Consider the following 25,630-nt stretch of genomic DNA (forward strand, 5'->3'; position numbering starts at 1 on the left):
CTTGTCGATTGACTCCAGGATTTCTGCGATGTCTTTGCCGGCAGGCGATGTTGTACCGGGGGAGTCTGCCTGGCGACTTCTCTTCGATGACGGCGTCTCGATTTTGGCCGGGGAAGATGCACTCTGGGCCTTATGCATTACTAAATCTTGAAAACAGCGGTCGATGTAATCTTGGAGAGCGTCTAAACTCTCCCCGTTGTCCTCCAGGGTGTTAGAGATGATAAAGCAGATGTTGTTAGTTATATGACAATTGATTAGTATATTTGGTAATACTGAAGCTTGGAAAACCTTTGTTAAACTCTATGCTACCATTTGCTTTTTCTCCGCCAAAATCTCCGGCGTCTGATGTCACCTACAACATCACTTCCGTCACTCTTGTTGTTCCTACTGAGGTTCAGACAAACTGTTTGGGTTTCTGGTTGGGGGTCGGCGTGGCTTGTGATGGGAGGGGCTTTTGCTTCTCTGATGACTCTCCCTGGTCACTAGCTGTGGATAAATAAAAGTAGAAAATGAGGAACTGTCACACTGATCTGAGCCCTGAAGTGAAAAATAAACTGAATATGAGCATAATGGAGCTGAAAATAGGTTTAAGGTTTAAAACAAGAAAAGAAAATGCACAGTTCTCACACCCGGAGTGTACCGTCGTCTTTTATATGCAATCTAAGGTTTAAGTTCTAATGACCGAAAATCAGGCTGATCTAAACTACATCTACATAAAAAAGTCAAAAGAGAAGACTCATATGACATTTGTTATTCATATTTTAATAAATAAAAAAAATTGTGACTCCTGTGACCAAATCTAAAAATCAATGAAAAATTTGACATCACTCTAAGCCACCACCAAAGGTGTGCAATACAGTAAATGTTGATCTCAATCTGATACTAGATTGAGACCAACGTTTAATGAAATGCTCTAAAAGTTAAATTAGACAAAGATGATCAGAGAAAATAAAAACCATAGTTTTTAAATGATGATTTCCCTTTTTAAGAAAGAAAAAAACAGCGGTTTTGTGATAGGCTGACGTTTGTTTTCTTGGTTTTAACTGGATTTCTTTTTACAGTTTCAGGACTTTTGTACAAAAACACATAGCTTGTGGTAATTAAGCTTCAGGTTTTGGTGAAGCCCTCAGAGGTGAAATACAAATGTGTGTGTGCATGTATTTGTGACTTACTCTGTAGCTTGGAGAGAGAGTACTCCAGCCCTCTCATGGCTTTAGCTTGGTTACTTTTAAACCTGGCGAGACCGAATTCCTGGCGGAGAAAGACAAAGAATTAGTCAAAGATAAATACCCGCACCATACGCAGTGTTGGGAAGGTTACTTTTAAAATGTATTCCGTTACAGAATACAGAATACATGCCCCAAAATGTATTCTGTAACGTATTCCGTTACGTTACTCAATGAGAGTAACGTATTCTGAATACTTTGGATTACTTAATATATTATCGTGCTTTTTACAACAACGTGAATGTACTATTGCTGTGTGATTTATTACTATTACTGAAGGTCCGCGACTCCGAACTGTAGTAAAGGGACCTCTGACTAATACGGCGGGGTCCCTGTCGGCTCGTAGCCGAAAAATAGCTTTACTTTGTTGTGTGGGTCAACTTTTCTTGCGAGAGACAGAGAGAGGCGTTGAAAGGCTGCTCCAACGGAACTTATTGTTTTCGGAGGAAAACACGAACACGGTGTACAGTCGAGTCTTAATAGCTTACTTACAACTGGGCTCGTCAGGCACTCTTCTTGGCTGCAGTGGTTATTATTATATTTACATGCTTCCAGCTCCCGTTTTTCCTCGACGACAACTCGTACCTTTCCACTCGCCTTTTTCTCCCTCCTCGCGCTCACAGACACATAACGTGTATGGCAGTCCATTCTCCCTGCAACACGGACTACACTGCCCATGATGCTACATTCTTTAGAGCTATGCTTGTAGCATTCTGCCTGTTAGCTTAGCACAACAACAACAACGAAAAGGCGCTCTCTCACCCAGGAAACACACAGTCGCAGAAAGAGAGAGAGAGCATCGCCCTGTAACCATGGCAACCGTAACGCTGCCGCCTGGAACGAAAGAACGTAGCTGTCAAACAAAACCCAAACAGTCCTGACCCGCGACAAAATGAAACAGGAAAGTACCGCAGTGTAATCCATTTATTTCAACAAAGTAACTGTATTCTGAATACCACCTTTTTAAACGGTAACTGTAACGGAATACAGTTACTCATATTTTGTATTCTAAATACGTAACGGCGGTACATGTATTCCGTTACTCCCCAACACTGACCATACGTTAGCTGTATATAGATACTGACGAAGTGTCACATAGTTGGTTTTGGTATCTTGGCTTGGCTTGAGAGCCAGGAGGTATTACTTCACAATTTTCTGAGTGTTTGCAGACAAGTCAGCATCTTCCATGCAAACTATGGGCGACAATGGACAATCTGATAAGAGACCAAACCAATCGCAGACAGAATTTTGGTGCAGCACCCTCTTTGCAACGAATTTCCCCAGCAACAACTCGCTAACTAGTCATGCCAGTTATAAAGAAAGACAATAAATTGAATGAATTATGAAACGCTTATTTTTTTTCTATTAGATCTGAAAATGTTGTGTAATACTACAACCTGAAACTACAAACAGATTTCGTTGGCCTGTACAGAAGAAAAAGGGAAAAAAATTTAACAACAGCTGTGAAATGGAATAGTCCAAATCACCAAAAGTAAACTGGACCTGGGCTTGTTGCAGGGATCTGAAGTTAATAAACATGAAGTGCATACACTCACACTTAGGATCATACAATAATAAATATGTCCGTGATGAAAGTTGGGCAGCACGCTAACGTCCTTACTCCACTCTGTATGCTCGTATGGGTCTGACCCTTTCAATCCTTTGATTTTTTCCTTGTCCTTTTTTTTTGCCTTTTCGTCAAGTCTGTCTTTGTACGGACCTGCCGTGTTGTCCGTCGTTTTGTACATAACTGTTTTTGGGGTAAATAAAATGCAAGTAGGGATTAAAACCATAGAATTAATGATTACCGGTGCTGGAAATACTAGCGCTTGATGCAGTGTTTTGATTTTGTTGCCACGGGTACCCACAAAGCAATGCACGAAGGTCACGTGGTCTGTCAATCTCTATCAGAAATACACTAAGAGAAGCTGGTGTGTTCTTTATACTTTAAGTGATAGTAGGTTGAGTTTGGGTTTTGGTGGCCAATTTTCCCTAGGACTGAAACATTTGTATGTTTGTGTATACCTGTATGGGTCGACCCAGTCCATATACAGCTGTGGAGATCCAGGCCTCCCTCCTCAATTTGGTCCAAGATGGCCGACCATGGTTCTCTTCAAATAGACACCGCTCCACAACAGTCTTAGAGGCAGAGACGGTAGAAAATGTACAAAAAAGCCCGTTTTTACTCCAAACACAAACTATGTTCAAGCACAGGAAAAAGTATTATATTCAACTTAGTTAAATACTGAAAATGTTAAAACCAACCAGACTGTAAGAGGCCTTGTAGTTTTCCAGTCAAAAAGCATTTATACCTGTGTTCAGTGCAGTTCTTTAAATCTGCAAATTCATCCATTTTCTTGTCCTTTCTGAGATGAGCAAAAGTGGAGAGAATGGCCTCATTTAGGAAACTATCTCCAGCCTTTCCAGCAAGGCATTCCCAGTCCAGTCCTGTTTCTGTCCCAGGTCTCCTCACAGCTGGACATGCCCAAAACCCCTGACCTAGTCCATCAAAGTCTAGATGTGCAGGAGATCTCCTATTCAGGTGCTCAAACCATGTCAGCTGGTTCCTCTATTACAGTGGTTCCCAAACTTTTTTTGCTGCCTTTGTTTTACAACACGCACGCACACGCACAAACACATCCTCCAACCACACACGCCCATATTTTGCTCCATTGCGGTTTCTTTCACACCTCAAACATTTAGTAAACAACTAAGCAAATACAAGTAACTTGCAATAAATTACAGGCAGTAAGAAAGTAAACTATTACGCTACGTCAACAACTACATGGGTATTTTTGAAAACGCAGCTATTTCGTTCACACATAAACAGCATTTCGAATCACCGAAAACTGAGATTTTTTTAAAACTCCTTTTTTTCCGTTTACGTGTGGATGAGTGTCAGAAATTTACAGTTAACAAACAGTCAGGTGAATAAACAACAATGAGACACTTGTGTAGGTTAACGTGCTGCACGGGTGAAAAACTCAGAGCAAATCACACCGAACTGAAGTATTTGTTTATTTTTATAGGTTACATCGTCAATATGCAAATATAATCACATTTCCTGTTACGCAGGTCCTGATGTCTGTCTGTATGCAAGCTGTGTGTGTGTGTGTCACAGAGTATGTGTGTTGCAGGTCAATTTCTAAGAATAATATAATGCAAGTCAACTTCTGCGGATATGTATTTCTGTACTGATCTCTTGTCAGCGTCACAGGGTCAGCTTCCTGTTTCAACAGAAAGCTGTGTCTGGTGAAATATGTATAACATAACATTTGAAGCATAATCAAATAAAACAATAAAAATTCCTTAACAATGAGGAATACAGAGTTTGTCACGCAACGTCAAAGGTATGTGCCTTTTTTCACGTCACGCTGTGCGCACGTTATTGTTTACATGAGATGAATTGCAGAATGGCAGATAGAGACAGAATACTGTTAATCTTACTGTCTACAGGTTTTACACACTAACATATACAAACGCAGTTACTGTCCCTCCATTTAGAAAGGCAGAGGCGTCACGGTGTGATTATTTTACTGTATGTGTAATAATATTCAACATTGCTATCAATGCATTTTTCAAAAAATGCCTCTCTGTGCAAAATGGGTTTAAAAACATAAACAACTGTGGGATACTGTTTGTCCGTGATTGGGAGAGCACAGTGCTGCTCCCGTCCTTAATTGGAAAACCAATCCTGCACGGGAGACCTACCTTGGCACTTGTGCAGGTGAAACCAAAGGGCAAATATGCTTCACCAGATTTTCTAGTCTTTGGCTTAGAATGAAGTTGGTTTGGAAACATATTCAGCGATGCTTCATCTCCTGCTTTGCATTTCTGTGGGCGCCCTGTGATAGCAGTGTCCAAGAGTTTTGTTTTTTCTCTCCCCCCCCCCCCCCTTTTCATACCGCCCCCCCCCCCCCCCCTGCATTGGCTCTGTCTTGGTGATGAGCGTGTGGGCCTGAGGGTCCACGATAGAATCTTCCAGGACGTAGACCCAATGGCGTGTCCAGCGGGGTGGCCTGGGGGGGCACAGGCCACCCCCCAAACCAGACTGGCCACCCCTGGTGCCACCCCAAAGGCAAAACAATAAAATTCAATCAAATATCAAATGTCCGATTATGTTTTCACGGTGACGCTCAGATATCCGAGTGTAAGTGAATGCAGCATCGCTTCTGCGCTATGCGCATCACGTTAGCAAAGGTAGGAGAGCCAAGCACGAAAGACGGCACTGCAGGAAACAATTTTTCGGTGAAAGAAAATGAGGACAGAATAAATGTCCCGGTAAGTAATATCAAGTTTGTTGAGTTTAGTAAACTTCGGTGAAATTAGAATACCAAGGAAAAAAATAACACTTAAAGAATTATTGCAGCTGTGGAATATTTCAGACAGTATGCTACTGAGGGCAGCTAACATAAGAGTTATGAGTTATAAGATAATCTAAGTCGTAACATTGCTGTATGGAGCTGCAGATTTGGTTGCAGGTTAACATAGCTGGACTGGCCATCGGGCATACCGGGCATATCCCCAGTGACTTATTTTTTATTTTTTTTGTAATGGCATGAACAATGAGGGGTGGTGGATTGGCCAGATGCAGGTCGATGTGTAGAAATAACTCCGTTGTTTGGTGGTGGCTATGACGGGGCTTCCACAGAGGCAACAGGTGGATGAGGGAAGGGGAGGCAGGAGGAGAGACCCGAAGCAGCCGCCAGTCCGAGTGTCAGGTGAACTGAACTTCAGGTAAGAAGTTATGACCTGCAGTCTATCTGGGTCAGATATAAACCAAGTTTAGGTGGAGTTTATTTTCATGTTGCTGACTTTTTACTGTCAGTTGCAATAACTCATACTGCGTTCTAGCCAGTTTGACGGAGTTTTTATACAGCTGGGTGGGTGCTATGATGTTACTGATAGTGAACTTTATTTTATTCATAAGGTTAGTAGAGTTGCCAACGGCTCCTTAAAAAAATGGGATGGTCCCTCATTCAGAGAAAATATTACGCGTTTCGTATTGAGCTGAGAAGAGACGCAGTTTGTCCCGGACTTTAGCTAGAATGGAAAAAAGACACAAAGCTGGATTTATTCTGTCTTTATGCTGCACAGCTGCCTCTTCTCTCATTCTCTCCCCCTCCCTCTCCTGTTGCTACTTCAATCATGAAACTGATCAATGATCAGCTGATCGTCTCTCTTGTTTGTTTATCGCCCACTTTGCGCCAGAAAGAGGAAACCAGCAGATATTGCGCTAAACAACAGCAGCACGTTTAAGCTTGATCAGCTGTTGTTAGAATGTATTTAATATTAATTTCTAGTATCAGCTGATGTTTGCTGGAGCCACAGCTGTAAAGCTGCTGGTCATGATGTCTGTTTAGATATGTGGTGAGAGGGAAACATGAAGATGAAACCAGGAGATGTCCTTACTGAATCATCAGAGCTGAACAGGTGATGGAGAAACAGGTTTACCTTTTAGGTGACATGAATGAGTTGAAGTTATGAACTGTTTCTGAGAGACAAATAACACCAGGATCCTTTTTTATGTAGCTGACAGCTGGTAACTGTGCAGGGGCGGGTCTAGCAAAGTTTTGCCAGGGGGCCAGGTAGGGCATTAACAGGGAAAGGTGGGCACAAAGAAATACTTTTCTTTCTTATTCTCATTTAAAATACCTAGTTTTTATTAAATAATTATCTAAATCTTACAACCAAAGTTTTTATCTGACGTAAAATGTATAGAAATCATACATATACCAACAAGACTGTACATCACTGTCACAACAGCATTTGTTTTCATTCAAAGTCTTTATGGCTTTACTACCTGGTGGGTCGGTCTGTAGTAAAAATGCCCAATTTTTTTGTCCCAGTCCAGCCCTGCAGGTTAATACTGGCAGTGTCACCATACCAGCTGACTGTATTTTATCATCAGCCAGTGTTGTTCTTTATCAATATTACCAAAGTTTACCATAAGGCAGCATAGAAAGTATTTACTTGCTTTCAGGTTTTATTCAAATGTTAGTCTTTTCATTTGTTTCCCCACTTTTTTCCTGTTTCAAAATCAAACACCAGTTTGTGAGAAGATTATCTTCTTTTTTTAACAGGCAGATAAAGTTTTGCATTGGCATTGGCTAATTTGTCAATTGTTTGTTGCAAATGTTCGTATTTTAATTTTCAAAAATGTTTTTGCCCAAAACATATGTGCACTATATGTCAGTAAAAATACTATGCAAATATTGATGTCCTTGAATGCTGAGTAAACACTGACAAAGCACTGATTGTATCTCTTGTACTTTATCAACGCAGTATCTAAAAACTTTGCACCGTAGTGGTTAAAATCTCATTCTAACTAGAAAAATTTGCATTTCCTGCGAAAATGCAGTGTGGATGCCTTAACGGCTAAAGATATCTGCTGAAAAAAGCTGAAAAAGTTTAAAAAAAAAAAAAAAAGATGCCCTGAGCAGGATTCGAACCTGGCACTCCTGGTCAAAGGGCAGCTATTTAGCTCACTGAGCCAACTCTTTCTCACAAAGAAAAGGTGGAGAGATTGACAATTGTGCTAGCAGAATTTGGGCAAAAAAAAGGGGGTGAAAATTCTGCTGAAAAGAGTTCAATCAGCAGAATTTCTGCTGAAAAGAGGTGAATGAGCAGAATCCTGCTGAAAAGAGGTTTTTGCTGAAAAAGAGCTGAAAAAGTTTGGATTTGTGCTGAAAAGGGGTTAAAAAAACTGAAAATTTTGCTGAAAAGGGGTGAAAAAAATGAAATTTGTGTTGAAAAGAGTTTAAAAAAAGTTTAACTGTTAAGTGAAAGAAATGTTGCCATAAGCTGGATTTGAACCCAGGCCTCCCAGTCTGAGAACGGATGCTTATCTCACTGAGGTAAAACACAGCTCAGCCCATCATGCAAAATCATTGACCACATTGATAATGTGTTCCATTCATTTCAATGGTCAAAAGTCATAACACACATCAGCAGAAATAGCAGAATTTTTTAAAGTTTAAACATAGCATTTCTGCTAAAACTTAGTATTTATGCTAAATAATATTTTTTTTCCTGCCAAGTCATAGCATTTGTGCTGGAACACAGAAAGTTCCACCAAATCATACAATTTGTACTAAAACATTATTTATGATTTAGCAGAAACATTGGGACTTGGTAGAAATACTATGATTTACATGAAATACTTTGACTTAGCAGAAGTACTACAATCTAGGAAAAAAGTACTAAAGCATAGCAGAAATTCTATCATTGAGCAGAATTACTAGGATTTAGAAGAAATACTAAGATTTGGCACAAACACTGATGTGGCTCAAGAACCTTTATTGTGCAGTTATACTATGATTTGGAAGAAATACTATACTTTGGCACAAAGTATAGTATTAGTATAGTAAAGTATAGTATAGTATAGTATAGTATAGTATATAGTATCTCCAGCTTGTCACTGGAGAACAAGCTTGACGACCTCAGGGCCAGGATAAAGTTCCAGAGAGACATTCGGGACTGCAATCTCCTCTGCTTCACCGAGACATGGCTGAACCCAGCGGTGCCGGACCACGCCATCCAGCCGGCCGAGTTCTTCTCGGTTCACCGCATGGACAGGACACGGGACTCGGGGAAGTCAAGGGGAGGCGGCGTGTGTTTAATGGTGAACAACAACTGGTGCAACAGTGCGAACGTTGTTCCTCTCACACGCTCCTGCACACCAAATCTGGAACTACTGTCCATCATGTGTCGTCCTTTTTATCTACCTCGGGAATTTACATCGGTCATTGTAAGTGCCGTTTATATTCCACCACAAGCGGACACGGTCACCGCCTTATGCGAGCTGCATGAGGCACTCACACAGCACCAGACACAACACCGGGACGCTGCGCTTATTGTGACGGGGGACTTTAATAGCGCCAACCTCAAACGCGCAGCGCCGAACTTTTATCAACACATCACCTGCCCCACCAGAGGTGAAAGGACACTGGACCACTGCTACACTACGGTCAAGGACGGCTACAAGGCACAATCCCGCCCCCCGTTTGGCAAATCTGATCACGCCGCCATCTTCCTCATGCCAAAATACAAACAAAGGCTGAAACAGGAAGTTCCGGTTCAGAGGAAGGTCGCGCGCTGGACGGATCAATCGGTGGCCGCGTTACAGGACGCACTCGATGACGCAGACTGGGGCATGTTCAGAAACAGCTCCGACGATGACGTCAACGTGTTTACGGAAGCGGTTGTGGGATTCATCGGGAAACTAGCGGATGATACCGTGGAGACAAAGACTATCACAACGTTTCCCAACCAGAAGCCGTGGGTGGATAAAACCATCCGCGACGCTCTGAGATCCCGCACCGCTGCCTACAACACGGGACTCATGACGGGGGACATGGACCCGTACAAAGCCGCGTCATATAACGTGCGGAGGGCGGTGAAAGAGGCGAAGCAGCGCTACGGGAGGAAACTAGAGTCACAACTCCAACAGAGTGACTCTAGGAGCCTGTGGCGGGGACTAAGGACAATAACGGACTATAAAGCACCAACAACCGGTATGACGAACGCAGCCGTGACTCTGGCAGACGAGCTGAACACTTTCTATGCTCGCTTCGAGGCTGCAGCTAAGGTCTCCAACAATGCTAGTGTTAGCGGCGCTAACGGCTGCAGACAGGAAGATACTGCCAGCACCGGAAACGTGCTCGTCATCTCCGAGCATGAAGTAAGGAGAGCCTTGAAGAGAGTGAACACCAGGAAAGCAGCAGGACCAGACGGCATCCCAGGTCGTATCCTAAGAGACTGCGCATACCAGCTAGCTCCTGTGTTCACTGAGATATTCAACATCTCTTTATCTCAGTCGGTGATCCCCACATGCTTCAAAGAGTCCATCATTGTTCCTGTCCCGAAGAAACCCCACCCTGCTTCTCTCAATGACTATCGCCCTGTAGCCCTCACCTCAGTAGTGATGAAGTGCTTTGAACGCCTGGTCAGAGACTTCATCATTTCTTCACTACCAGACACACTGGACCCACTACAGTTTGCTTACCGTCCAAATCGTTCCACAGACGATGCCATCTCTCATCTCCTCCACACATCACTCACTCACTTGGACACTAGAAGGGGGAATTATGTTAAAATGCTCTTCATAGACTACAGCTCTGCATTTAACACCATAATTCCCTCCACACTCACCACCAAGCTGGAGCATCTGGGACTCAGCTCATCTATGTGTCAGTGGATCTCCAACTTCCTAACTGGCAGACCACAGGCAGTAAGGATGGGCGGACATGTCTCAGCCTCCACCACTCTCAGCACTGGAGCCCCCCAGGGGTGTGTTCTGAGCCCCCTGCTGTACTCTTTGTACACATATGACTGTGTGGCCACTACCAGCTCCACCACCATCATCAAGTTTGCTGACGACACCGTCGTGGTGGGCCTGATCTCTGATAACAACGAGACGGCCTACCTGAAGGAGATTAGGAATCTGGAGAACTGGTGCCAGAGGAACAACCTCCTTCTAAACGTCAGTAAGACAAAGGAGCTGATAGTGGACTTCAGCACTAAGCAGGAGAGGAACTACCAGACCCCCGTCATCAACGAGTGCCCAGTGGAGAGAGTGGACAGCTTCAAATACCTCGGAGTTCACATCACGCAGGACCTGTCATGGTCCTGTCACATCAACACCGTGGTGAAAAAGGCCCGTCAGCGTCTCTACCACCTCAGACGCTTGAGAGACTTCCAACTGCCCTCCAAGGTGCTCAGGAACTTTTACTCGTGCACCATAGAGAGCATCCTGGCGGGAAACATCTTAACCTGGTTCGGGAACAGCACCATGCAGGACAGACGAGCTCTACAGAGGGTTGTGCGGTCAGCTGAGCGCACCATCCGCTCCGAGCTCCCTGACCTGCACTCAATCTACAGCAGGCGGTGCTGGACCAAGGCCAGGAAGATCGTGAAGGACCTCAGCCATCCCAACAACAGACTGTTCTCTCTGTTGAGGTCAGGAAAGCGATTCCGCTCCCTGAAGACCAACACAGAGAGACTGAGGAGGAGCTTCTTCCCGCAGGCGATACGGTCTCTCAATCACACCACCACACAGTACTGACCCACACATATGGTTCTTACACACACACTGGACTTTCTGGACTTTGGTTTTGCACAACACTGGTCACTATATTCTTCATTTCCGGTTAATACTTGTACAGCTGCTGTTATTGTGTATATATTTATTTATATTTAGATTTCTTCATACATTCTTATATAGTTCTATATTGTGTATTGTGTATTTTGTTGTACAGTTATTTTATTTTCAACTTTAATTTATATATTTATCTTTATCTTATTCTTCCCAGTTAAATTTACCCTTCATTCTAATTTGTGTTGTACAGTTATTTCATTTTTAACCTTAATTTATATTTTATTCCTTCCTAGTTAAATTTACCCTTTTTAATTTTTCATATTTATTTCCTATCTTATTCATAGCCTTTTCCTTTTTTGTTCTCTTTAGGTCACGAGCAGTTGTCCAAGCATTTCACTACATATCGTACTGTGTATGACTGTGTACGTGACAAATAAAATTTGAATTTGAATTTGAATTTGAAATACTTTGATTTGGAAGAAATACTATGTTTTAGCACAAATACTATGATTTGGCTCAAATACTATAACTATCCTCGGTCAGAAGGAGAGGCTGACATCCAGGGATTAGATTACCACAGGTGGAGTTTATTGCGGTCAGATGGATGGTACAGGGAGGTATGGCATACAGTAGGAGGATGTGGAGAGGTGATATGGTGTGGTTTCTATGATTAAGAACAGGGTATGCATTACAACATGCATACAGATTAAAGATTAAGAAAACTGGTAACAAATTCCTCCACTACAAATCAGTCTGATGCCACTTTTTACAGGGTTCCCGTTTACTAAGGCACTACCCAAAAGGCGCCACAAGAGGGCACTCCAACACAAGAGATGACCTATTTACACTGATGCACTTAGTAAACAGCCCCTACTTAGCCACTACATAATACAGTGATATTACAGTATACAAATTCACACAAATACTATGATTTGGCAGAAATACTATGACTGAGTAGTAATACTATAACATAACAGATTTCCTAAAAAAAACTATTAAATTGCAGTAATTCTATGAATTGGCAGAGATACTACGTTTTAGCACAAATACTATAACAACGCAGAAATACTATGACTTAGTAGTAATACTATAACATAACAGTTCAATGTTCTTGCACAAATACCACAATATGGCAGAAATACTATGTTTTAGCACAAATACTGTGATTTGGTATAAATACTATGATTTGGCACACATACTATATTCCGCAGATACACTATAACATAACAGATATTCTACAGCTTAGTAGTAATACTATAACATAACAGAATTATTATTTGGGCACAAATACCACGATTTGGCAAAAATACTATGATTGGGTACAAATACTATGATTTGGCAATAATACTGCATTTTAACACAACTACTGAGATTTAATTGAAATACTATGATTTAGAAGAAATACTATTACTCCATACAAATACGATACTTTGGGACAAATACTATGTTTTGGTTCCAATACTATGATGTGCAACAAATACTATGATTTGGCACAAGTACTATGATTTAGTACAAATACTATGATTTGGCAGAAATACTATGACTTAGTAGTAATACTATAACATAACAGATTTCCTAAAAAAAAACTATGAAATTGCATTAATTCTATGACTTGGCAGAGATACTACGTTTTAGCACAAATACTATAACAACGCAGAAATACTATGACTTAGTAGTAATACTATAACATAAGAGATATACTGTGGTTTTGCAGACATACTATGTTTTTGCACAAATACCATGATTTGGCACAAATGCTATGATTTAGCAGAAATACTATGATTGGGTACAAATACTATGATTTGGCAATAATACTGCGTTTTAACAACAACTACTGAGATTTGATTGAAATACTATGATTTAGAAGAAATAATATGACTCCATACAAATACGATGCTTTGGCACAAATACTATGATTTGGCAGAAATACTATGACTTAGTAGTAATACTATAACATAACAGATTTCCTAAAAAAAACTATGAAATTGCAGTAATTCTATGAATTGGCAGAGATACTACGTTTTAGTACAAATACTATAACAATGCAGAAATACTATGACTTAGTAGTAATACTATAACATAACAGTTCAATGTTCTTGCACAAATACCACAATATGGCAGAAATACTATGTTTTACCACAAATACTGTGATTTGGTATAAATACTGCGATTTGGCACACATACTATGATTTGGCAGAAATACTATGCCTTAGTAGTAATACTATAACATAACAGATATACTATGGTTTTGCAGACATACTATGTTTTTGCACAAATACCATGATTTGGCACAAATGCTATGATTTAGCAGAAATACTATGATTGGGTATAAATACTATGATTTGGCACAAGTACTATGATTTAGTACAAATACTATGATTGGGCAGAAGTACCATGTTTCAGTACAAATACTATGATTTGGCAGGAATACTCTGGTTTAGCAGAAATACTGTAATTTGGCATAAATACTATAATTTGGGATAAATACTATGATTTGGCACATATAATATATTCAGCACATATATTATAAAATAACAGAAATGTTTGGCCCCAAAACCATGATTTTGCACAAATACCATGATTTTGCAAAAATACTATGAATTGGCAGAAATACTATGATTTAGCAGAAGTACTAAGATGTAGTAGAAGTACTTTGCTTTAGCAGAAATACTATGATTGAGGAGTAATACCTAAACATAGGAGAAATATTGATACACAGACACACATACACAGACAGTAAAGGGAACAGGAGCTGTGGAGAGTCTGGGCTTGGTATATGTAGGTCAGTTAAATTAGCTGCACCTGCTGTAGTCAGCCCTTACACACAGAGACACAGAGAGAGGTGTGAGTTTTCTTCAGTGTATTTCTGACATTCAGGATTCCCCTCGAACAAATGGTCATAATTTCCTAACCGTAGAGGCTAGAACGGTCATTCAGGCATCGTTTTATTCAGAAGAGATGGGGGAATCTTCAGGTCTTCATAATTCAGAGATAAAACATAAATTATTAAAGATATATGACTTGTAATACACTGTAACTGAGTAGAGGCGAAGCAAAAACTGCCTTGACTTGCGCTCAAACAACCTTTGGTAACTCTAAATCTATATGGAGCATCAAAATCATTCTTTCACCGTAAGAAACAGCAGGCTTTGGTGAACAGTCATGGAAATTTTCAGGGCTCTGTGGAAATCCATCAAAAAGATATGACGAGAGAAAAAAGTGGTTCATTTCCAGAGATTGAAATCTGATGAAATCTGAGCGAGGGACAAATTTCCTACCCTCAAACAAGTCCAACTCATTTCAGAACGGTAATAGGTGAGAAAGAAATTCTTGAATTGTGAGCGTCAGGAGTGTCTGAACATATACGGGGACAAGCCTCATGTCTTAACTTCGCTTCATTAAGGAGATATGACAATTTGAAAATGCCTCTCATTAGAGAAATCCAGCGGTGATTTTGAACAAACTCTCCATTGAGTTTATATGGAGAGTTTTCTGACTTTGTGTTACTCTGAGGAGATTTGCAAAATATCTATGAGTCCCACAACAATGATAGTGACATTTTCTGAAAGCCAGCAAAAATACCTACGTTTTGATGTATAATTTGTGGGGCTTGAATGGAAATTGAGCGAATAACAAGAAGTTGTTTGGACATGAAGAGAAAATTCAAACAGTTTCACTGTCCCCTCTGAGTTAATTGCATAGCAACCATAGCAACGCATGTATATTTTCTGAAAAATCACAATTTTGCAACTGAAAATTCAAAGAGGGATAAGATTAAAACGGTAGAAGATCTGAAAAAGCTGAATCATACAGGAATAGCCCAATAATTTGAGAACATTTTAAAGTTTGAATGGAGTTTCTAGGTAAAAGTATGAGGCAGTAGTTAAGTTTCAAAGACAAGAAAGTTTTAGCAGAATTGTGGAAGTTTCCCATTCATTTCAATGGGACAAATTAAAGGAAAAAAGTGTAATATTTTAAAAAGTATAATAGTAATAAACACCAAAAGTCATAGCCGGCATTAGCAGAAAGAGCAGAACAGTTTAGAGTTTGAACGGTGAAAATAGCACAAAAATTGTGGAAGTAGATCCACGGCAAAAAGTGTACGGAAACACCCGGAATAATAACTAGAAAAATTTGCATTTCCTGCGAAAATGCTGTGTGGATGCCTTAACGGTGAAGATGTCTGCTGAAAAAAGCTGAAAAAGTTGAAAAAAAACAAAAACAAAAAACATTCCCCTGAGCAGGATTCGAACCTGGCCCTTCTGGTCTAAAGGCGGCAATTCACCTCACTGCACCAAACTCATTCACAAAAAGAAGAGGTGGAAAGAGTGACAATTGTGGTGAAATTAGCAGAAGCTGCTTAGAATTGTGCTGATAAGAGGTGAAAAAGCTAAACATTTGGCAGAAAAGAGGTGAATCAGAAGAATTTCTGCTGAAAAGAGGCAAAGAAGCAAAAAGATGAGCTGAAAAGAGGTGTAGAAGCAGAAGTACTTGCTGAAGATGGCTGTATGTGTAATGACACACAAGAAAGCAGAGTGCATGCAAGCAGGGAACATGTGTAGCAACTGTCACAGGTAGGATTCAAACCTCTGCCACCGGGTCTCATGGCAGATGCCCTACCCTCTGAGCCAAATGAGTTCTGGTCACAAGCAAAGATATGATGAGAGGGACAATGTGCACTGTGGAGCAGAAGCTCAAATTAGCAGAAAAGAGGTGAAGAGGAAGAACTTTGTTGTGAAATGAGGTAAAGAAACTGAAATTTGTGCTTAAAACAAGTGAAAAAGCTGAACTCTGAAATCCTGCTAAAACAGCAGAAGAGGCTGACATTTTTCAGCTACTCATTGAGCCAAACTGGTTCTCACGTAACTGAAAAAAGGTGGAAAAGCTTACAATTCTAATGAAAACAGCAGAAGAGGCTGAGATTTGTGCTGATAAGAGGTGAAAATGCTGAACCAATCAGAGGTACTGCTTCTGTCTGCTTCATCAGGCTGTGTACTTGTATGTATTTCTGCCATAGACTGTTAACAAGAATGTGAGGTCCATATTAGAAAAGCTGCTAAAATCATAAAACTTTGCAGAATTGTAATAAATTATCAATATGAATTATAAATTTGTACTCAAAAACTAGGTGGGATAGAAGCATAATTCTTGCACTGGGTGAATCAGCGGACTTTGGTGTACTTTGACTACGATTTACATAGCTCTTTGTATCTCCGTCGCGGAGACATGACGAGAGAAGAAATGGCTTAATTTTCGGAGTTTGAAAAATGAGAGGAGGACAGATTTCCACCCCTCAAACATGTTTTTGCAGAAACACTGTAATTTCGCTTAAATAGTATGAAATAGCAGTAATACTATGATTTGGCAGAAATACTACTTTTTAGCACAAATACTATTGTACAGAATGGTGTACGTCAGTTTAATGCTGGGTGGTGCTGCAATAGTAACTATCCTCGGTCAGAAGGAGAGGCTGACATCCAGGGATTAGATTACCACAGGTGGAGTTTATTGGCGGTCAGATGGATGGTACAGGGAGGCATGGCATACAGTAGGAGGATGTGGAGAGGTGATATGGTGTGGTTTCTATGATTAAGAACACTGGCAACAAATTCCTCCACTACAAATCAGTCTGATAACACTTCTTACAGGGTTCACGTTTACTAAGGCACTACCCAAAAGGCGCCACAAGAGGGCACTCCAACACAAGAGATGACCTATTTACACTGTAAACACCCCTTACTTAGCCACTACATACTACAGTGATATAACAGTATACAAATTCACACAAATACTATGATTTGGCAGAAATACTATGACTTAGTAGTAATACTATAACATAACAGTTCAATGTTCTTGCACAAATACCACAATATGGCAGAAATACTATGTTTTAGCATAAATACTGTGATTTGGTATAAATACTACGATTTGGCACACATACTATATTCTGCAGATACACTATAACATAACAGATATTCTACGACTTAGTAGTAATACTATAACATAACAGAATTATTAATTGGGCACAAATACCACAATTTGGCAAAAATACTATGATTGGGTACAAATACTATGATTTGGCAATAATACTGCATTTTAACACAACTACTGAGATTTGATTGAAATACTATGATTTTGAAGAAATACTATTACTCCATACAAATACGATGCTTTGGGACAAATACTATGTTTGGGTTCCAATACTATGATGTGCAACAAATACTATGATTTGGCAAAAGTACTATGATTTAGTACAAATACTATGATTTGGCAGAAATACTATGCCTTAGTAGTAATACTATAACATAAGAGATATACTATGGTTTTGCAGACAAACCAAGTTTTCTGCACAAATACCATGATTTGGAACAAATGCTATGATTTAGCAGAAATACTAAGATTGGGTACAAATACTATGATTTGGCAATAATACTGCGTTTTAACAACAACTACTGAGATTTGATTGAAATACTATGACTCCACACAAATACGATGCTTTGGCACAAATACTATGATTTGGCAGAAATACTATGACTTAGTAGTAATACTATAACATAACAGATTTCCTAAAAAAAACTATGAAATTGCAGTAATTCTATGACTTGGCAGAGATACTACGTTTTAGTACAAATACTATAACAACGCAGAAATACTATGACTTAGTAGTAATACTATAACATAACAGTTCAATGTTCTTGCACAAATGCCACAATATGGCAGAAATACTATGTTTTAGCACAAATACTGTGATTTGGTATAAATACTACGATTTAGCACAAATACTATATTCCGCAGATACACTATAACATAACAGATATTCTACAACTTAGTAGTAATACTATAACATAACAGAATTATTAATTGGGCACAAATACCACAATTTGGCAAAAATACTATGATTTGGCACAAATACAATGACATGGCAAAAATACTATGATTGGGTACAAATACTATGATTTGGCAATAATACTGCATTTTAACACAACTACTGAGATTTGATTGAAATACTATGATTTTGAAGAAATACTATTACTCCATACAAATACGATGCTTTGGGACAAATACTATGTTTTGGTTCCAATTCTATGATGTGCAACAAATACTATGATTTGGCACAAGTACTATGATTTAGTACAAATACTATGATTTGGCAGAAATACTATGCCTTAGTAGTAATACTATAACATAAGGGATATACTATGGTTTTGCAGACATACTATGTTTTTGCACAAATACCATGATTTGGCACAAATGCTATGATTTAGCAGAAATACTATGAATGGGTACAAATACTATGATTTTGCAATAATACTGCGTTTTAACAACAACTACTGGGATTTGATTGAAATACTATGATTTAGAAGAAATACTATGACTCCATACAAATACGATGCTTTGGCACAAATACTATGATTTGGCACAAGTACTATCATTTAGTACAAATAATGTGATTGGGCAGAAGTACTATGTTTCAGTACAAATACTATGATTTGGCAGGAATACTCTGATTTAGCAGAAATACTATGTTTTAACATAAATACTATCTTTTGGCAGAAATTCCTGCTAAAAAGGACTATTTCTGCTTTTTAGCAGAAATACTGTAATTTGGCATAAATACTATAATTTGGTATAAATACTGTGATTTGGCACATATAATATATTCAGCACATATACTATAACATAACAGAAATATTATGATTTGGCCCCAAAACCATGATTTTGCACAAATACCATGATTTGGCAAATATACTATGATTTTTCAAAAAATACTATGATTTAGCAGAAGTACTAAGATGTAGTAGAAGTACTTTGCTTTAGCAGAAATACTATGATTGAGGAGTAATACCTAAACATAGGAGAAATATTGATACACAGACACACATACACAGACAGTAAAGGGAACAGGAGCTGTGGAGAGTCTGGGCTTGGTATATGTAGGTCAGTTAAATTAGCTGCACCTGCTGTAGTAAGCCCTTACACACGCAGACACAGAGAGAGGTGTGAGTTTTCTTCAGTGTATTTCTGACATTCAGGATTCCACTCGAACAAATGGCCATAATTTCCTAACCGTAGAGGCTAGAACGGTCATTCAGACATTGTTTTGTTCAGAAGAGATGGGGGAATCTTCAGGTCTTCATAATTCAGAGATCAAACATAAATTATTAAAGATATATGACTTGTAATACACTGTAACTGAGTAGAGGCGAAGCAAAAACTGCCTTGACTTGCGCTCAAACAACCTTTGGTAACTCTAAATCTATATGGAGCATCAAAATCATTCTTTCACCGTAAGAAACAGCAGGCATTGGTGAACAGTCATGGAAATTTTCAGGGCTCTGTGGAAATCCATCAAAAAGATATGATGAGAGGAAAAAGTGACTCATTTCCAGAATTTGAAATCTGATGAAATCTGAGCGAGGGACAAATTTCCTACCCTCAAACAAGTCTAACTCATCTCAGAACGGTAATAGGTGAGAAAGTAATTCTTGAATTGTGAGCATCAGGAGTGTCTGAAGATATACCGGGACAAGCCTCATGTCTTAACTTCGCTTCGTTAAGGAGATATGACAATTTGAAAATGCCTCTCATTAGAGAAATCCAGCGGTGATTTTGAACAAACCCTCCATTGAGTTTATATGGAGAGTTTTCTGACTTTGTGTTACTCTGAGGAGATTTGCAAAATAACTATGAGTCCCACAACAATGATAGTGACATTTTCTGAAAGCTAGCAAAAATACCTACGTTTTGGTGTATAATCTGTGGGGCTTGAGTGGAAATTGAGCGAGTAGCAAGAAGTTGTTTGGACATGAAGAGAAAATTCAAACAGTTTCACTGTCCCCTCTGAGTTAATTGCATAGCAACCATAGCAACGCATGTATTTTCTGAAAAATCACAATTTTGCAACTGAAGACTTAAAGAGAGATAAGATGAAAACAGTAGAAGATCTGAAAAAGCTGAATCATACAGGAATAGCCCAATCATTTGAGAACGTTTTAAAGTTTGAATGGAGTTTCTAGGTGAAAGTATGAGGCAGTAGTTAAGTTTCAAAGACAAGAAAGTTTTAGCAGAATTGTGGAAGTTTCCCATTCATTTCAATGGGACAAATTAAAGGAAAAAAGTGTAATATTTTAAAAAGTATAATAGTAATAAACACCAAAAGTCATAGCCGGCATAAGCAGAAAGAGCAGAACAGTTTAGAGTTTGAACGGTGAAAATAGCACAAAAATTGTGGAAGTAGATCCACGGCGAAAAGTGTACGGAAACACCCGGAATAATAAAGAATAAAGAGAAACAGGAACTCAATAGTGTGGATGCCTATTAAGGCATCCACACAATAAAGAAGAAAGAGAAACAGGATCTCAATAGTGTGGATGCCTATTAAGGCATCCACACAATAAGAGTTAAAAGTGCATTTGGTTATTAGGTTTATAGGATTATTGAATTATGGTTAAGGGTTGGTAGAATTTTTTTTTTAAACATTATCTGCCAACTAGAAAAATTTGCATTTCCTGCGAAAATGCTGTGTGGATGCCTTTACGCTGAGGATGTCTGCTGAAAAAAGCTGAAAAAGTAAAAAAAAAAACAAAAAAAATATTGCCCGGAGCGGGACTTGAACCTGGCCCTTCTGGTACTCAAGGGAGGTTCTCATCTCACTGCGCCACAGTCATTCTCACAAAGATGAGGTGGAGAGACTGACAATTGTGCTGAAATGAGCAGAAGAGGCTGAGAATTGTGCTGATAAGAGGTGGAAAGGCTGAAAATGTTTCAGAAGAGGCGAATAAGCAGAATTTGGGCAGAAAAGAGGTGAAAACTCTGAATATTTTGCTGAAAAGGGTTCAATCAGCAAAATTTCTTCTGAAAAGAGGATAAGTGGTGAAAAAACTCAAAATTGTGCTGAAAAGGGGTGAAAAAGCTTAAATTTGTGTTGAAAAGAGTTAAAAAAGTTTAAGTATTGACTGAAAGAAATGTTGCCATAAGCGGGATTTGAACCCGGGCCACCCAGTCTGAGAACGGACGCTCATCTCACTGAGCTAAAACACAGGTAAAGCCGGCAAGGAAAATCAGTGAGGCCACTGATGATATGGCAGAAATGGACAAAAAATATTGCAAAAAAAATTCAATATCTCAAAAAGTATAGAAGTTATGAGCACCAAAAGTCATAGCCGGCATTAGCAGAAAGAGCAGAATTTTTTAAAGTTTGAATGGCGAAAATCGGATGAAAACTGTGGGAGTAGTTCCACGGCGAAAAGTGTACGGAAACACCTGGAATAATAAAGAACTAGAAAAATTTGCACTTCCTGCGAAAATGCAGTGTGGATGCCTTAACGCTGAAGATGTCTGCTGAAAAAAGCTGAAAAAGTTGAAAAAAAAAAAAAAAAAAAAGCTGCCCTGAGCAGGATTCGAACCTGGCCCTCCTGGTCAAAGGGAAGCTATTTAGCTCACTGAGCCAAACACTTTCTCACAAAGAAAAGGTGGAGAGATTGACAATTGTGCTGAAATGAGCAGAAGCTGCTGAGAATTGTGCTGATAAGAGGTGGAAAGGCTGAAAATGTTTCAGAAGAGGTGAATAAGAAGAATTTGGGCAATAAAAGAGGTGAAAATTCTGCTGAAAAGAGATCAATCAGCAGAATTTCTGCTGAAAAGAGGTGAATGAGCAGAATTCTGCTGAAAAGAGTTTTTTTCTGAAAACAGCAGAAAAAACTGAAAATTTTGCTGAAAAGAGTTGAATGAGCAGAATTTTGCTGAAAAGAGGCTTTTGCTGAAAAAGAGCTGAAAAAGTTTGGATTTGTGCTGAAAAGGGGTTAAAAAAACTGAAATTTTTGCTGAAAAGGAGTGAAAAAGATGAAATTTGTGTTGAAAAAAGTTTAAAAAAAGTTTAACTGTTAAGTGAAAGAAATGTTGCCATAAGCTGGATTTGAACCCAGGCCTCCCAGTCTGAGAACGGATGCTTATCTCACTGAGGTAAAACACAGCTCAGCCCATCATGCAAAATCATTGACCACATTGATAATGTGTTCCATTCATTTCAATGGTCAAAAGTCATAACACACATCAGCAGAAATAGCAGAATTTTTTAAAGTTTAAACATAGTATTTCTGCTAAAACTTAGTATTTATACTAAATAATATTTTTTTCCTGCCAAATCATAGCATTTGTGCTGGAACACAGAAAGTTCTGCCAAATCATACAATTTGTACTAAAACATTATTTATGATTTAGCAGAAACACTGGGACTTGGTAGAAATACTATGATTTACATGAAATACTTTGACTTAGTAGAAGTACTACAATCTAGGAAAAAAGTACTACAGCATAGCAGAAATTCTATCATTGAGCAGAATTACTAGGATTTAGAAGAAATACTAAGATTTGGCACAAACACTGATGTGGCTCAAGAACCTTTATTGTGCAGTTATACTATGATTTGGAAGAAATACTATACTTTGGCACAAATACTATGATTTGGAAGAAATACTATGTTTTAGCACAAATACTATGATTTGGCTCAAATACTATAACTATCCTCGGTCAGAAGGAGAGGCTGACATCCAGGGATTAGATTACCACAGGTGGAGTTTATTGCGGTCAGATGGATGGTACAGGGAGGTATGGCATACAGTAGGAGGATGTGGAGAGGTGATATGGTGTGGTTTCTATGATTAAGAACAGGGTATGCATTACAACATGCATACAGATTAAAGATTAAGAAAACTGGCAACAAATTCCTCCACTACAAATCAGTCTGATGCCACTTTTTACAGGGTTCCCATTTACTAAGGCACTACCCAAAAGGCACCACAAGAGGGCACTCCAACACAAGAGATGACCTATTTGCACTGATGCACTTAGTAAACAGCCCCTACTTAGCCACTACATAATACAGTGATATTACAGTATACAAATTCACACAAATACTATGATTTGGCAGAAATACTATGACTTAGTAGTAATACTATAACATAACAGATTTCCTAAAAAAACTATGAAATAGCAGTAATTCTATGACTTGGCAGAGATACTACGTTTTAGCACAAATACTACAACAACGCAGAAATACTATGACTTAGTAGTAATACTATAACATAACAGTTCAATGTTCTTGCACAAATACCACAATATGGCAGAAATACTATGTTTTAGCACAAATACTGTGATTTGGTATAAATACTACGATTTGGCACACATACTATATTCCACAGATACACTATAACATAACAGATATTCTACGACTTAGTAGTAATACTATAACATAACAGAATTATTAATTGGGCACAAATACCACGATTTGGCAAAAATACCATGATTCAGCACAAATACGATGACATGGCAAAAATACTATGATTGGTTACAAATACTATGATTTGGCAATAAAACTGCATTTTAACACAACTACTGAGATTTGATTGAAATACTATGATTTAGAAGAAATACTATTACTCCATACAAATACGATGCTTTGGGACAAATACTATGTTTTGGTTCCAATACTATGATGTGCAACAAATACTATGATTTGGCACAAGTACTATGATTTAGTACAAATACTATGATTTGGCACAAGTACTAAGATGTAGTAGAAGTACTTTGCTTTAGCAGAAATACTATGATTGAGGAGTAATACTTAAACATAGGAGAAATACTGATACACAGACACACATACACAGACAGTAAAGGGAACAGGAGCTGTTGAGTCTGGGCTTGGTATATGTAGGTCAGTTAAATTAGCTGCACCTGCTGTAGTCAGCCCTTACACACAGAGACACAGAGAGAGGTGTGAGTTTTCTTCAGTGTATTTCTGACATTCAGGATTCCCCTCGAACAAATGGCCATAATTTCCTAACCGTAGAGGCTAGAACGGTCATTCAGACATCGTTTTGTTCAGAAGAGATGGGGGAATCTTCAGGTCTTCTTAATTCAGAGATAAAATATAAATTATTAAAGATATATGACTTGTAATACACTGTAACTGTGTAGAGGCGAAGCAAAAACTGCCTTGACTTGCTCTCAAACAACCTTTGGTAACTCTAAATCTATATGGAGCATCAAAATCATTCTTTCACCGTAAGAAACAGCAGGCTTTGGTGAACAGTCATGGAAATTTTCAGGGCTCTGTGGAAATCCATCGAAAAGATATGATGAGAGAAAACAGTGCCTCATTTCCAGAATTTGAAATCTGATGAAATCTGAGCGAGGGACAAATTTCCACCCCTCAATCAAGTCTAACTCATCTCAGAACGGTAATAGGTGAGAAAATAATTCTTGAATTGTGAGCATCAGGAGTGTCTGAAGATATACAGGGACAAGCCTTATGTCTTAACTTCGCTTCGTTAAGGAGATATGACAATTTGAAAATGCCTCTCATTACAGAAATCCAGCGGTGATTTTGAACAAACTCTCCATTGAGTTTATATGGAGAGTTTTCACACTTTGTGTTACTCTGAGGAGATTTGCAAAATATCTATGAGTCCCACAACAATGATAGGGGCATTTTCTGAAAGCCAGCAAAAATACCTACGGTTTGATGTATAATTTGTGGGGCTTGAGTGGAAATTGAGCGAGTAGCAAGAAGTTGTTTGGACATGAAGAGAAAATTCAAACAGTTTCACTGTCCCCTCTGAGTTAATTGCATAGCAACCATAGCAACGCATGTATTTTCTGAAAAATCACAATTTTGCCACTGAAGACTTAAAGAGAGATAAGATGAAAACGGTAGAAGATCTGAAAAAGCTGAATCACACAGGAATAGCCCAATAATTTGAGAACGTTTTAAAGTTTGAATGGAGTTTCTAGGTGAAAGTATGAGGCAGTAGTTAAGTTTCAAAGACAAGAAAGTTTTAGCAGAATTGTGGAAGTTTCCCAATCATTTCAATGGGACAAATTAAAGGAAAAAAGTGTAATATTTTAAAAAGTATAATAGTAATAAACACCAAAAGTCATAGCCGGCATTAGCAGAAAGAGCAGAACAGTTTAGAGTTTGAACGGTGAAAATAGCACAAAAATTGTGGAAGTAGATCCACGGCGAAAAGTGTACGGAAACACCCGGAATAATAAAGAATAAAGAGAAACAGGAACTCAATAGTGTGGATGCCTTAATAGGCATCCACACAATTAAATCTGCCACCCTTCTCCAAATCTGTGCCCCTACCTGGCCCCCCCAACAAAAATTTTCTAGACACGCCACTGCGTAGACCGCCCGAGCCATGTGCATGGGGAAGACCCGCTCCGCCCAGCCCGGCAGGCGGTTGGTCTTCGTCAGCAGTCACCTGGACAGCAGGTGGTTGGGTTGGGTTGAGTTCCTCTTCAT

General features: G+C 39.0%; 1 pseudogene; it reads right to left on the reverse strand.

Moving 5' to 3' along the window:
• Window positions 1-1,107: 1,107 nt before the first annotated feature.
• On the reverse strand, window positions 1,108-25,630 carry LOC145423452 (PRELI domain-containing protein 1, mitochondrial-like; annotated as a pseudogene).

This window comes from Astatotilapia calliptera, chromosome 3 (assembly GCF_964374335.1).
Source record: "Astatotilapia calliptera chromosome 3, fAstCal68.1, whole genome shotgun sequence".
NCBI classification, from domain to species: domain Eukaryota; kingdom Metazoa; phylum Chordata; class Actinopteri; order Cichliformes; family Cichlidae; genus Astatotilapia; species Astatotilapia calliptera.